Source organism: Sturnus vulgaris, chromosome 3 (genome assembly GCF_052056855.1).
Source record: "Sturnus vulgaris isolate bStuVul1 chromosome 3, bStuVul1.hap1, whole genome shotgun sequence".
Lineage (NCBI taxonomy): Eukaryota > Metazoa > Chordata > Aves > Passeriformes > Sturnidae > Sturnus > Sturnus vulgaris.
This window is the reverse complement of record NC_142245.1, coordinates 44,853,387-44,868,776: the sequence shown is the minus strand read 5'-3', so window position 1 is coordinate 44,868,776 and position 15,390 is coordinate 44,853,387. Positions and strand designations below refer to the sequence as shown.

Here is a 15,390-nt window from a genome sequence, read left to right as displayed (position 1 = left end):
TTCTGATCCCCCATTTCTGCATAATCAAAGTTCTGTGCACTGGTTCCTTTAATTACACAGGTGAAATTTGAATTAAAATGGATGTCTCATTAGTTCCAATCCCATTGAGCCTACAACAGGATTCCCTCGATTTCTGAAAGTGCTCAAAGTCTTTTAGACTCTTGAATGAGAGAGCTGTGTTTCCACAGGCCCTCTTCAACTAGAAATAACAGTGATGGGGTGAGGGTTGTCTGCATTTTCCTGAACATCCAGCCAGAGACATACATGAAAAAAAGTGATTTGCCTGGCTAATGAGGAAAGCATTCCCCCTCAGATATTTAATTTATACTTTTGATCGTGTTTCTGGGAGGTGATGTACATAGAGTGGCATAGTACTGACTTGCATCAGTGACTTAGGGGCTTTTCAAATGTGCTGAAGTTTTGTAGCATAAACAGACTTTGTAGGTGGATGCCTGGTTGCAAAGAACTTTTCAAAAGTGCTCTGAAGGCAAGAATTTCTTCATGCTGGCATACTACAAGTCAGTGCTTTTACATTAACAATGGACTTGGGTCTGTAACTGTTGTATCTCTTCAGCCTTCATAACTCAAGGAACCAAGGTTGGAATAAAATGCCATGAAGAAATAGGCCTTTAGTCACCTGGCAGCTGCAGAGGGGAAGCAAAGGCAGGCAGGGGCCATGACCATGTGGATGTTGAAGTGATGCCAGGGACTCTCTGATTTCATTATGCTCTACAGTGCTGAGACACAAATGCTGTTGAACCTTTCTCTCCCGCCATCCCCCTTTATTTGCCTCTTTTTCCCACCCTCTTTCTCCTTATTCTCACAAGCTGCTTCATCACATCTCTTGGCAGCTCTGTGTGAACAGCACAGTTACCAGAGCACAGACACAAAATTTGGCCTTACAACATTCTCCCTGGGCTTGTACTCCATGCCCACAATCTCTGATAATGCCATCACAGCTTGCCACCCCAGAGAGCAGAGTTAAGCAGGGAATGTAAAGATAATCCCTCTACTCTCATCAGCTGTGTTTGCAGAGTTAGAACATGTCCACTTTTTTATCTCTTGCTCGTGCATGATAATCGCATCTGCCCCATGATTTATTTCTCTATATTGAAGAAAATTAATTGTTTATGAATTCCAGTTTGCAGAGGCTGAAGAGCTGAATCCAAAGGACTTTCATAAAGAAATCAACGTTTGCATCAAAGGTCAAGGTAAATGATCAGACAAATCATCTATCTTAGTCCATCATGTCCATTTTGCCTTGAGAAGATTGGATGATCACACATACTTACTTTTGACTTCAAACTGGGCTAAGATCCTAATTTCTACCTACTTATCCTAGATAGAGAGTAATCAATTTCATTGATGTCACACAAAATAAACTAAAAGTTCTTCGTGAACTACTGAAAGCAGACATAAGTCCTAAGCCTTCTGGTCAATTCTGATCGAAGGCAATAAGGGCAACAAAAGTTCAAAAAGGAAAACAAACAAAAAAGGAAACAATCAAAAAGCCTCTCCTTAGAGTTGCAGACACCATTTTGATAAGATTGCATTTTACATAGATATGTGAATGTTTCTCTTTTACAACCACTGATACATTTATTTTACTTCTTTTATTACAAAAAATGTTGGAACATTGGAAGTACCTTTGTCCCATAGTGAGAAAGAGCCTTACCTCCATTGGAACTGCACTTACTCTCTTTATTTCTGTCCTGTTGATGGTGATATGAAAATTCCATGCCTTCTTTCTTCAATGAAAAGAGGTCAGTTTTAATTGTCATCTTAAATGTGGTTGCAAATTCCAGCTGAACATTTGAATACCTGTTTTAGACCTTTCTCATGAGTGAAGAAAATTTCACAGCCCCGATTTCTACTGTTTTGACACTATCTTTTATGAAAGTGTCAGTCTCTGACTTGTAGTGCAATTATTGCAGTGACACTGACACCTGTACATTGGTGCTATTAACACTTCCATTTCATGTCGTCTAGATAAGAGCTGGCTCTTGGAAATCCTTCGGTTGAGTTATTTGCCTCAGGATGTGCCTGCAATGCCAAGATAAACAAACCATAGGATTTCTGCCTTTTTAAAGCTGAAATTAAAATCTTAGTTGTCTTCATATGTAACACATTTCAGTGCACGCTAATTTTCAGTTGAAACTGCATTTGTTATGTGTGTTATTTAATGTGTGGTGTTGATTGAGAAACACAGAGGACTGGAATAGTTCATATCGAATTACTGCAGGAAACTCCTTTATAAAATACAGGAATCAGTTCAGATTTTTGCAGTAGGTATAGAATTTGGTGCTTTCTGGCTGACTAGCTCCATGAATTTGTATGTATTATTGCTGCTCAACACAAGGAGCTGTCCTGGAGACGAGTGGAAGAAACACCCTTGCTGTGGAACTTCCAAAGGCGGAATTTCTCACTGTCTCTAGGACACTAGTAAAACTATAGCCACAAACATTCTCTCAAAAGTTAATTGAAAAAAAACCAAACCAAACACAAAAGGCTTGCATTTCACTAAGTGTGTTGCTTTAAATAGTTGCTTTAATCCGAAATATATTTTGCTTCCATTTGTGCTGCCATGGGGTCATGTTCTATCTCGTGACCCTCACTAACCACCTGTGCCTGCTGCTGCCTCTGTCGTGGTGACATGAACATTGGTATGATTTATGATGAGTCAGATGGGAAAACAGACGGAACTGAAAAGTGCCTCACCTGAAAATACGATCTGCTGGGTCACTTGCACATGCTTGCCCAACACTGGCATTGGTACAAGGGAGGCACCAAGAGCAAGGAGACAGATGAAGAGACTAACTGGCCTTGGCCTTGGTTCTGTGCTACAGAAAAGAAAGAAAATGTACTTCTATCACAAATATTCTCAGAAAGGATCCAGCTGGTCCTGCTGCAGAGAGCAGTTTGAGTACAGGCTTGGTTTGTCTAGTCAGAAGAGTGAATGAGGAAGAGTCAAGGATCCTCAAGTCCAGATTCTCATGCCAGTTCGTGACTCATATATACAGAGATGTACCAAGCTCAGCATCACGCTCAGAATTTCTCATGGTTCTCATCATGGTTCCCACTCTGCTTAGTTCAGTCTGAATCAGAAGCAACTCTTTCATAGTCAGCAGAGCTATGCTGTCATAATACCAGCATGACAGGACAATTAAGCCTTATGTCAATAATTACCCAGTTTCTTCACTTTGAGCATTCCCAACCATTTTAGCAATGCTTTCCACATCTTCCCCTTGTGTTGTTATCTTGTCTGGCATACTGGGGTTGCTTGATTTCTCCCCTGATGCCACCCATTGGCTTCAACATGGCTTTTGTGGCTTTGTTTGAGGAGCACAATTTCTCACTGTCTCTAGGACACTAGTAAAACTATAGCCACAAACATTCTCTCAAAAATTAATTGAAAAAAACCCAAACCAAACCAAACACAAAAAGCTTGCATTTCACTAAGCATGTTGATTTAAATGGTTGCTGCAAGCTGGGTTGGCATCCTCCTCCTTGTGCATTCTGGGAGAGTGGGTAGATGATGCCTTAACCATGATGCAGACGAGGAATTCTGGTGCTCACTCCCCTGTTCTGATAGGCACTCCAATGAAAGTCTTTTAATGTTCTCCCATCTGAGTTGTTCTTTTGAATTTCACTAGTTTGGAAATGGTTTCAGCATTAATTAGTAGGTCTCTGCTCTTGAAATTTTCAAATTAAACAATTGACAATGCATTCACACGCACAAAGACAAATGCATCTATGCTTATTCATTGCTATTATTTTTAAGAAAAAATATTCTGGGTAAACTGCAGTTTATGAATCTGCATAAGGTACTATAAAAAGAGGAAAAATTAGTAGTCCTAGTATAAACCTCTTTTGCAATAAAGTACGTTCCTCCATGCTGAGAGATGTTGGAATAACAAGTTTTTATAAGCTTGCACCACAAAGTTTTTTTTAATACATCTTCCTCTTTCCATAGTGCTCGTTGTGAGGCTTATTTAACAAAATGTAGCATGTACACAATATTCTGCACTCCTTGCAGCCTCCTGGCAAAAGAGCCAATGTTCATCTCAGGAAATTCAGAGGTGCATAATCAGAGTTGCTAAAGGGTTTGAGTCAACTTTTTTGAGTTCATTGAACAAATATTTTATTTACCTGGAGGAACCATCAGATGCAACATAGCAGATGGCTAGATATTAGTGCTTTCCCTATAAATATTTTAGAGACAAAATACAGTGCATAGCTTTTTCTTAACTTTTCCTTTCATTTTTTGGGCAGCTTAAGCTACATGAGATGATTGTACTCACCATGGCTTCCCATTGCTGCCAGATGACTGAAAAAGAAAACTTGAAGCTAAATTTGGGTGTGCTCTCTCTTTTGGAATACATTTAATATGCAATTCCCTTTTCTTTCTCAATTCAAGCAGAGCTTCTAAAGCATATCTGTGAATCATTCTTAAAAGCATCAGCCACAGCCATTTCAAAGCATTGCTGCTTAACAATTTCAAAGCAGATTGACCTGTTTCCCTATGCTAAAGCAGTTTGACTGACTTGTTAATTTTAGGTGATGTTTCCAGACAGTAGCTTTCTTACTTCTAGGGCCTGATGGATGTGATTTTGATGCCCTCAAGTCAGTAATAATTTACCCTACATATACTAACATTACCTTAAGTACGAAGAGTGTGTCACCGTCAAGCCTTACGTAAACTTGTTTCAGGCTCACTCAGTACACTTAATTTTGTTCTCTCCCCGTTCTCATTTCTCTATTCCCCTTTGATTTTCTGATAGTCTTGTCTGTTGTTTCAACAGCACATTCTGTCCTCTGGAACAACTCTGTCACTGCTCCTTGCCTTTCCAAATCACTCTATATGGGATCTTATAGTAATGAAACCTGTTGTCAGGTGTAAAATTTAGGTATTAGAGAAGCACCACATGTTGGTTTTACATCACCCTGAGGTCCCTCAGTGCTGGCTGATCTTTCAGTGTCCAGAGCCTACACATGTGAGGCTGGCAGAGAGTTATGGGAGGTTGCTAGTACAGACGCACTCTGATAGAAATAGAAATTGCCAAGAAACTATTTTAGGTACTGAAAACAACACAACTTAAAAAAAAAAAAAAAGAGAGAAAGAAAAAGAAAAAAAAGAAAAAGCAGCACAGAGCTGGTCTGCTGCCTAGACCCATAGGAAACTTCACTGGGTAGAGCATCGTGGCTCTGCAGCTTTCTGGGTCCAGTCCTGCCCTCTGCACAGCCCCCGCTGAATCCCAGTGCTGCAGCCATAGAGAGGAGGAAGCAGGGTGAGGCACTGGAGACCTGCATTCAGTTCTCAGCTCTGTAAGGGATTTACTATCACCTTGAATATGTCCTTATCTTCTGTTACTATTTCCATCTGTAAAATAGGGAGAACGTGTTCCAACTCCTCACAGAATAATTGTGAAAGTAAATCCAAGAAAACATTCAAATACTATTATAATAAGTAATTATGATGGAAATACTATTTATGAATAGGGTGGAACTAAAGTTCCTATCTTTACATAGGACTAAGCTTATTACAATTTCCTTTTATAGTACTCTTTACTTTTCTAGAAGAGTTTTCTGATTTCCTAATTAAATAGTTTCACAAAGAGAACTCTTCTCCTTTGCTAGTGCTTTGTTACCCAACAGTAGAGCACACTCAACACATGTGAGGCTCCTGGGTATCATCTATTGGTCATGGATCTTTTGTGCTTCAACTTCAGGCAAAGTATGTGTGTAGTGATTTAAATGACCATAGTATGTAAATAGAAGTTGCATTTTGGGGTCATTGAAGATTCAAAACAGTACCTCCATCCCGTGCTTGATCCTGTTTCCACCAGAGGTAATAGGAGCTTTGCTGTTAATTTCACAGGGAATGGGTCTGGAGTGGACTAGCTGTGATATTTATAAAGAAACATTGCCAACTAAGTAATAACTTCCAGAACACCAGGGAAGGCAAGCATGTTCTGTATGCTTCTGTCTGAAAACACCAGACTCTGGCTAGTCCACACAGCCAGGGGCACATTGCAGAATTAACATCTCCCATGCTGGGCTTTGCTAAGCCATTCTGCAAGAAGGCTTCATTCCCCTAAAGATGCTTTTCTCTTCCTCTACAAGCTTGTCTTTCCTTCACCAGTGCAAGGCAGTTTGGCACCTGAGCTGCCACATTGCAACCAGTGAAAGAAACTGTGGTCATGGAGGTAACCAGAGATGGCAGAGCTAAACCTGGTTTGCTGTATTTAGTACTTAACTAGAGTGAGCCTCAGTTTGCATGAGGAAAGATGGATCTGCTCAGGACAGATTTAAGAGTATTCACAGAAGCATTATCTCATGTTACTATGTCTTCATTATTTCAATAGTGGCCTGTTTCAACTGGCTGTAAGACAGCACTTTATGAGGCATTAGACGTAATTAAAGTTAGCTTTTGGCTGCCAAAATAAATAACCAGACTAAATGCATTTTCCTTTTTGCCTTTTTTTTTTTTTTTTAATTGTCTTTGTTCCTTTACTGAGTGGTACAGTGGTCCTTCAGAACTGTTTTCCCAACCCTTCTCAAGTTAGAGTAATCTGAAGCAGAGAGCGGGTGATCACCTGCAGTATCTGGGCTTGGTTCCATCCACAGTAAGAGCAGATGCAAAATGAGGTGGGAGTTCCTGTTTGGGGAAAAGTGAAAAGCACAGTGCAAAAACAAAAGCCAATTTACAGCTTTTCTGTAAGTCATCATGGAGTGACACTGTTTTGACAGGTGAGAGGCAGTAAGCTCTCTGTACTGAGGGAGATATTCTAAGTAGCCAGAATATCCCTTTGTTATGTGTGTGTGAAAAGGAAAGTAGGCCAGAGGAAGTGTCCCTAATACAGTCGTTCTTGCTCAAGAAAATTTAGAAGATAGTATCTACCAAAATACCAACCTTTCAAAGCAACAGTAATTAGGAGATTACCTGAGGTATCACTACTTCATTTATCAAATCAATGAAAAACTGGAAACTCAATCCACATGCCTGCTCATTTTTGGCTATTATGCTGAAAGCATAGTATCAACCAACCAGTCAAACAAGCAAAAACCCATGGTGAAGGCTACCATTTCACAGATGTATTTAATGGATGAATCACCTTTTCATTTCATTAGCATCGGACTTGTAAAATGAAGTAAAAGCAGCAAACCAATGAAAATAAAGGGGATAGGGATGTTTTTACTTTGTTCTGAGGCACCATGCAAAGACACATTTTTGTCCAAGTTTGCACTGAGAAATGCATGTGGCTAAATACAGCCCTGCATGTATCTCTGTGCCCTGAAAGCACCACAGCCCTGTGATTGTTACTCTACCAGACTGCACAGACCTACCCCTCAGCAGGGCTTATTTTGGGTACTACCCTGCACTGCCTGGCTCGCACAGCTCCTGTGCTGGCACTCAGGCAACCTCCCCATGTTTACACCAAATCCGTAGTGATTTGGAAATGTACTCAAGCTCCGAACCAGTGTGACATTTTTTAGGCAAAGAGGAGAAGAGAGGAAAAAGACCTATTATGTCTGATATTTGAAAGCTGTGTATCTTACCTCTCTTTCCTTTTCTATCAGACTCTTGATGTAAGACTCCAGTAGGAAACGCACTGAGGAAAATGAAAACAACATTAACGAACTTTCAATCATGCCAAAATAGCAAGTTTGTGTGACTGTGTGTCTGTTCTAGTTCTCCAATGTCCACAGTGGTAGGCTGTCAGATCCAGTAATCCACATTAAATAAGCTTCCAGCAAAAAATGGAAAAAGCAACAGTAACAAATGGTAAAACCAAGGCGAAAAAGAAAAAAAACCCCAAACTGGTTGATTTGTTCTTAGGTTTCTCAATTACCCAAGTAGTTAATGATCAAGTAGCTACAACTCACAATATCACGACTCAGTTAAGGCCTTGTGTGTCTGTCATAATTCCCCTGTGGTGCCGCACTAGTGGGATCAACCAGCCCAGAGAACTCTTTTCCAGTCCTGGCAGAGGGTGTGTCTCCTAGTGGCTGGATCGTTTTGCACACTGTGGCCACCTGAGTAGCTGTGGGTAGCAGAGCTGCTCAAACTCACCCAGCAGACTGAGCAGTAAAGCCTCTGCTGTAATGTTCCCTCTTGGGCTGACTACCCCAAAGTTTTACTGCTCAGGCTTGTCATTGCCCCTGCAAAGAGTCTGCCCAGAACAGACATACATCTGAGCAAAGCTGGTGTTGCCCTGGCTCTCCTGGGGTGCCAAGACTTGCTGCCAGAGTAGTGTAAATAACTCATTGGTGAAGAAGAAAATCAGGTCTGAATCACTTACAACTTAAACACAAAGAAGCTGGAGGGTATTATATGTTCCTTCTGTGGCTTGTTCATTTTTAAGCGGAGTGCTCAATGAATTCACAAGTTTTAATGCAGTGTCAGAAACATAAAGGTAATGTTATACTACTCCAAGTGCCAGGTGCAGAGTCATAGCAGAAAAACAAACCTCACCAAACTGTTAGATGACTCATGATAGATGAGTCAGAAACTCTTTCTTTCCTGCTATATTGTTACCAATTTAGCAGGCTGCAAAACGAGAAAATGGAGCTGTGGATGACAAAGAGATAATTTGTGAAAAATGCCCACAGCTTGTGGGGTAGATGAAAGACAAGACACAGCAATTAAAAAATACCAGGAGACACACTATGTGGGTAAAGGGTGTGTCCAAGTTCTTCAAGCATTTGAGCAATTAAATCCAAGCTATCATTCTTTCCAGCTGTTTTCAGTGAGCAGAAGCAGGTGCCTTCTCCAAAGACCACTAGTTGGTACATTAGATGCAAGCAGTGTCTGGCACCAAATTAAAAGCAAACATGGATTCTCCTGTGATCCTCAGTTTGCATCCTTTGTGAATTTTAGGGGCAGAGAGTGTTTTCTGCTAGAAAACTGTAGAAAACAGTGCTATCAGTGGATGTCGTAGCACTGAACAAAAGTAGTTCTGAGGTAATTAGGAGGCCCAGGTTCAAGAATAGTCGCCTTTGTTTCTCTCACGTGGGCCACATTAACCAGTGAAATGTGTTTCATGTGCACATGATCCAAGAAAGGCTTTATCACCTACCACTAACACCAAAGATAAAGAGTTAAATACAGCTTTGGGCCATGTAAGAACCATCAAAAGTAAGTGAATTTGCATTTTGATTACACTAGAAATAGTTTGATGAACTAAAACAAATGACTTCTCCGAGATTTGTGATTCTTCCTGTGAATTCAAATATTCTGTGTTTCCACTTGAAATGGTGGTCAGCAGAGCAATGCTATATAGTAGGCCCACAAAATAAGTCATGATTGTTTCCTGTCATTCTGGTGTTTCAAATGGAATACTTTAAAATGGGAATTGGGAATGTGAGATGGAATAGGAGCTTAGATTCTAATGGCACAATTTGAAAGTAACAGAAATGGTTCAATAGCAACTGAACAAAGATCCTTGCTTGCAGAAGGCATCTCCCTGGGGTTCTTGATAGTATGACATCTACATTCTGCTACATTTCAGGAATTTAGAATGAGCTCAGAGGGAAAACAATTCAGAGAAAAACCATGAAACTTATTATGGGAAATGAAAACCAGATCATAGCAGAAAACTTTCATTGCCCTATCTCTTTCCTTTATAAAAGAACTGACTGAGGAGTAACACAGTTACTGTCAGTAAGTACCATCACTGAGCACACAGCTTGAATGAACTTTTCAGTATAGTGGACAAAAGTATAACAAGATACATTAACTGAAAGGTAGACAGTTCAAACCAGGAATAAGGCACACATTTTTAACAGTGAAAGTAATTGAAACAATGTACCAAGGACTTCAGTGAATTTTCTTTTAGTGAGAATATGTATAGAGCGACTGGAAATTTTTCTACAAGACACATAATTGAAACAAAAATTAATTCATAGAAGTTCAATGACATGTCATATAGAGGAGGTCAGAGTAGATTATCAAAAATGGGCCTTTGGAGCTTTAAGGTCTAGGACTTTATGAAACATTGAGAAAGTATTAACTAATTTTCTTCCAGTAGGATGTCCTTAACAAAGATCAATTTCTCTATCTATCAATGGATTTTCCATACTTCTCAGCACTGTCTTAAGTCTTTCCCAAATAAATCAGTTTGGTGTAGTGAGATCAATAGTGATTTCATAGTGCCTTCTCTTCTTCATCCTACCTCACTTATTGAAAGAAATATCTAGTTTAACTATATATAATCTTTTATTCCATCTGAGAAATGACCCACCCAATTATATCTCATTACAGCATCTTAAAATGAAAATTTAACAGACATAGTAAAACTGCCAAATAAGAAATGCCAAAACCTTCAAACTTCTTTAAAAATTAGCTCTGGACATTTTTCTCTTAAGACCTAAGTATTTTTTTTTTTATAATTTTGTTTAGTTTCTAACTTCAGATTTTTTGGAGTTATGTCAAGTGCAAAAGTTTTGGTCAAGCCATGTGAAAAATAATCTTTACATGCTTTAATTGCTCTGCTGATTTTCTTTCATCTTTCAAAACTTGTCACGTGCTAATACCAAGTATGGAAAACGTCAGTCCCAGAAGAAATGCTTTTCAAATTAATAGCAACTGAAAAAAATCCAAAAAAAGAAGAGGAGTGGTCATGTTAAGAACTGAACTCAGTGATAATTCTAATGGAATTTTAGTGCATATTATCAGTATGCCTGACCTAAGATACAGACATTAAGAGAGCTGCCAGCAGAAGTTGCCCTGGAGATGTGCTGAAGCAGCCTGTCTTTTGATGCCTAGACTGTCTCTTCTCCCTGGCTGACTTCATTCACATGCCTCGTCATGCCAATTTACTCCAGTTCTTTCCCCTCCCTCCTCAGCATTTGGATGTTGCAACCTATTTACAGTGAGGAGATTCCCTTACTGGGTGAACTTTCTGTTACCTGGCAGGAGAAATTCCTTGGGAATTAATGCGGTCTCAGTATCTGTGAAACAGCTAGGGGATTAAAGATGTCTTTTCAAGACACTGAAGGTTTCTGATAAAGACCACAGCAGCATTCTGCCAGAACTGCAGAGCAGTACTGATCCCATAAAAAACTGTGGAACACTTTGCAAGTAGAAACTGACCATCCATGTTAGCTATTGGTTAATATTGCTCCAGTCTCAGTGAAAAGTGATGTATACAATGGCTGAAAATGCCACAGGCTTTATGCAACTCTACTCACACTGCTGCAGGGAGTTTATGCATTACCCAGCATGACAAGGCATAAAGAATTCTTACTGGGAATATCCAAGGTACAGTGAAATCAGCACGGTGCAAGAAAAAAAACATATTTTTCCTTCTTCTATCTGCCTCTCTTTTTTTCTCATCTGTACTCTTGAGGTTTTGTGTCCATTAAAAGACCCTCAGGGGAAAGCTGAGGTAGAAATATATGGAGCCAGGCACACTCTTGTCCCACTGCCACTAGAAAGAAGACACTTGGTGACTTTCCAATAGCTCCTCAGCAGAGCAGTGCCCACAGCTGCCCCTGCTCTAAAACAGTCTTACCCTTGGAGATACATCCACTTCCAGAATACCCTGCTTCTGTTTCCTATTGCATTCAACTAGGGTGAACCTGGATTACTGTCTGAAGTGCATTTCAGTGAAAATAAATAAATAAATAAATAAAATGAAATGGCCCGTCATAAGTGAAATAGTTCAGGAATTAGTGAAGTAGTGTGGATTTATAAGAATGGTTTCTTTCCACAGTGAATGGAAGCCAAAATGGCTGTGAATCTCATTTCAGCATCTAGCAAAAAAAAGCTATCAGCCTGGTTACAGTAAAGATGATAATATTATGTTGTTTAATCTTATCTGGATACATCCCCTCCAGTGGTTTCCTGCTGGCAAACCACAGAGAAGAGAGGCAGTAGTAAGTAAACTAGAGGAAGAGAGATGAAATATAGTATGCTCTTTTGGTTAATAGGGGATTCATGTGAAGGATATTGCTAATTAAAACCAATGGTATTTTCTGCCATCTGGGCTTTCAAAAGTAGTTTCAGAGGATACAGAGGATGTTTTGTTTCAGTGAATTGCTCGTATCTTAGGGAAGCCACTGGGATGAAATATTAGTATTGTGGTAAACTCTGCTTGCACTTTAACAGCAACATGTAAAATAAGCACTCTGTAGAGTGTGAGTACATGGTTTTACCCACAAAATGTCCAAATGAAAGTGCAGCTTGAGGTTAGAAGAACAAAATCCACTCAGCCAACTCTGAGGTACAATAAACTTACAAATCGTAGTGGTTACTGGAATGGGAGCTCTTGTGTTCACCAGGTGTACAAGAGTGGCTCCAGAGTTGCTGAATCTATGGAAATATGGACTCTGGGGATTTGCCTGCAGTGCTGACCTTCGGACCAGCCTGCGGATGGCGCAGGATTCACCCGGGGCGTGCGAAGCCAGGGGTTGCCTTGCTGCTACTGGTCACAGCTTTCCTCTGGTTGACCAGAGGGAGTTGAAGTTGCTCCAAGGACCTAGCCAGAATTCCCAAATAGAGCACCTCACCTCATTTACTGCATCAGGAAATACTGAGCAACCTCAGCAAAAAGATTTGTGAGTGAGATGACATCTTTATGCATCAGTGAAATCTTGTGCTCAGCACGCACTTACTTCATCTGGATTCAAGGCTTGTGCCCAAGGCTGAGGAAACAAACCTAAACTTTCTTCAGCTCGCCTATTCCTGAGTGCCTTGTGTCAGCAAAACGAGCCTCGTCATGCAGCTACCGGATGTCTTTTCCACCTCCCACACCACTTCCAAGGATCCCAGTTGGACCCACTTCCCTAAGAATGAACAAAAAAGTCCACTTTTGTTGTTAGCGTTGTCTTTATGTCACTGGAAACAAACAGTTAGTAGGCGATGTTGGAACAATTCCTTGTGTGTTAACAGTGTCTGAAAACTAGCTTCATTTGTGACTGAGCTGGGTACTTTGAAGCTAAATATGAACAGGAGAAGTGAAGAAAAGGTACTGCAGGAAAAAGTTGGCACCCATCTTAAACGGAGCTGCCCAACCTGTAGCCTGTGAGATGTCTTCTGTCTGATTTCTGCTTACATGTTATTTGTGCAGCTGAGCTGTTGTAATAACTTCTGGGTCCATATTGTCAAAGGCTGAACTGTCCTGCTGTGATTTATCTCAAATCTGTGACAAGTGAGTGTCCTTCACTAGGCAATTCAAATAAGTATCTGCATCCTGCAAGAATTAGAACCTGAAGGGAAAGTCAGTGTCCTCTTTTCCCCCACCTATTTCAATTGTATGTTAATCAGTTTTTAGTTTAGGCAAGAGATTCCTTTTGCCCCATTTGCTCTTGTGCTCTTGAGGCTTGAATATTCGTTTATTTTTACAAGAAGCTTCTGTTTACCTCTTTTCACCTGTGTTCTGGTTTCTGGCCCTTGTTCTTCTCTTGTTGACTCCCTGAGGGTACATAGATGGTAGCCTGGAAGCCAAAAGGAATGATACTGGAGGAGTGAGAGAGTAAGAAGGAAAAGGAATCAGAGAGGAAAAAAAAGAGTAAAAAAAATAAATTAAGAAGGGAAAAAAAAATAAAAATAAAAGAAAGCAAAGCAGTGATCACAGCAAGATTCCAGACTATCCTAACAGCAAAACCCTAATATGTATCAGTGTGCTGGATCTTGTCAAGACACAGGTAATGATTATTTTTGGGAATGCAACCTGAACACCATTTAGTGTGTTGGCTGTAAATGTTTAGACCTTAGACCTGTTAAGTAAGTCACTTATCACAGTTCCATCATGAAATACATTCTGTCAGCTGAGAAATACTTTTTTTTTTAATTTGCAGGCATTACCACAGTTTGTTCTTTAAAGATGGATGTCAGCCTCAGAGGCACCACACAGCAGAACGCTTAAGCATTTCTCACATTCAGATTAAGCCCCTTTAGACAGGACAGTATGCAGAGGGGTGAATGCACCCTATGTGCAGGAAGGAGTTAATCTCACCACTGCAGTCGGTAGAGACTGAGTAGCATTTTTTGAGAGGATAAGGAAATGCCGTGACTTATAGATAAGATGTCAGGTTTTTTAAGCATAGTGTTCTTTAGAATAGTAGGTGAAACACCTAAATAATCTTAGGGGAATCTGATTTGCATCCAAAGTGCTTTATAAAACGAGCCTTTAAAAGAAAACAGAGTAAGTATATGCAAATATTGTTCTTAGCATACAAAATATTACAGCTATTAGCGCAGTGAGCTACCGCCTTCCTAAGTTTGCACATGAAATGTAGCCAAGCTTATAAAAGAACCATTTAGCTGCACTGAGGGTGCAGACGGGAGAAAATCAGCAGCAGCCGAGGTGGGTCAGGCCCTACACGGGCGAGTTCGGCAAAGCGGAGCGAGAGGCGGCCCCGGGGCGGCTGCCAGAGGACACCTGGCGGCGGCGGCGGCTCCTGCCGGGCGGCGCTCCCGGGGCCTGCTCCGGCCTCCCGGGGCACGGGGAGCGACGGCGCTGCTCACCCCGCTTCCATTCTCCGTGCTCTGCTCACCCCGCTTCCCTTCTCCGTCTCTGCTCACCCCGCTTCCCTTCTCCGTGCTCTGCTCACCCCGCTTCCCTTCTCTGTGCTCTGCTCACCCCGCTTCCCTTCTTCGTGCTCTGCTCACCCCGCTTCCCTTCTCCGTCTCTGCTCACCCCGCTTCCCTTCGGCGCAGGAGATGCAGCGTGCGACAGGAGACAACAAGGAAAGGAAATTCAGCAGTTGCTGCACAGTCTGTACTCGGAGTGAGAGCGACTCATCGGAACAAGCAGCCAGAGCCCTCTAGAACTGAGGACTTGGTCAGCAAGGAAATCAGAGGCAGGCACTGCCTGCCATACTCTGCACACTCACACCTCTCCCGATTCCCTCTGTTTCTATTTATATTTTCTGTCATTTTGTCATTTCGTTCAGTTTTAAAGGAATGAACCTTCCAGGAAGGACACTGCCTATAACAGGACAAAGTGAAAAATACACCGTTCCTTTCACTTGTGGTTATTTTTCTGAGGCTTTTTGTTAGGACAATACTAATATTATTTCTGTGGTCATGTCAGTCCAGAGGCAGTCTGCTGTCTAACTGGACTAGTGATTTTGGGTAGAAGTGATAACATTCTAAAATAACCTTTTAACCAAAACGATAACACTCAAGCGGGCATCCAAACCCTAACTAATGAATGGAATGCTTGCCAGTGCTGTTAATCTTGACACCTCGAAATTTGTTCTAATAAGGCTGCATGAACCTATGCTTGGATTTATGATTGTGGACTGTATTTCTTGCTGTAAAATGTGCATTGAAGGAGCAGTTAAATGCAATAACCCGAAATTTGGCATTTGGATCTTTTGCATACACGTGGCAGTTCCTTTCCACTTCTGCTCTGTTTCCAACAAAAGGTAGTCAGTGAG

The 15,390-nt window shown here is 40.9% G+C and overlaps 1 long non-coding RNA gene across 25 annotated transcripts; it reads right to left on the bottom strand.

Annotated features, from left to right (window-relative positions):
- Nucleotides 1-1,515: 1,515 nt before the first annotated feature.
- LOC148224312 (uncharacterized) lies at nucleotides 1,516-14,911 on the bottom strand. Of its 25 annotated transcripts, none has more exons than XR_015802338.1 (6): nucleotides 14,560-14,907; nucleotides 13,366-13,462; nucleotides 7,561-12,789; nucleotides 6,597-6,658; nucleotides 2,719-2,840; nucleotides 1,516-2,043 (listed from the first exon to the last, which is right to left on the bottom strand). It is a non-coding gene; the product is annotated as an uncharacterized LOC148224312 (long non-coding RNA). The 25 variants fall into 25 exon arrangements; XR_015802337.1 differs by having other exon boundaries at nucleotides 14,589-14,907; XR_015802341.1 differs by having other exon boundaries at nucleotides 13,366-13,440; nucleotides 14,589-14,907.
- Nucleotides 14,912-15,390: the final 479 nt, after the last annotated feature.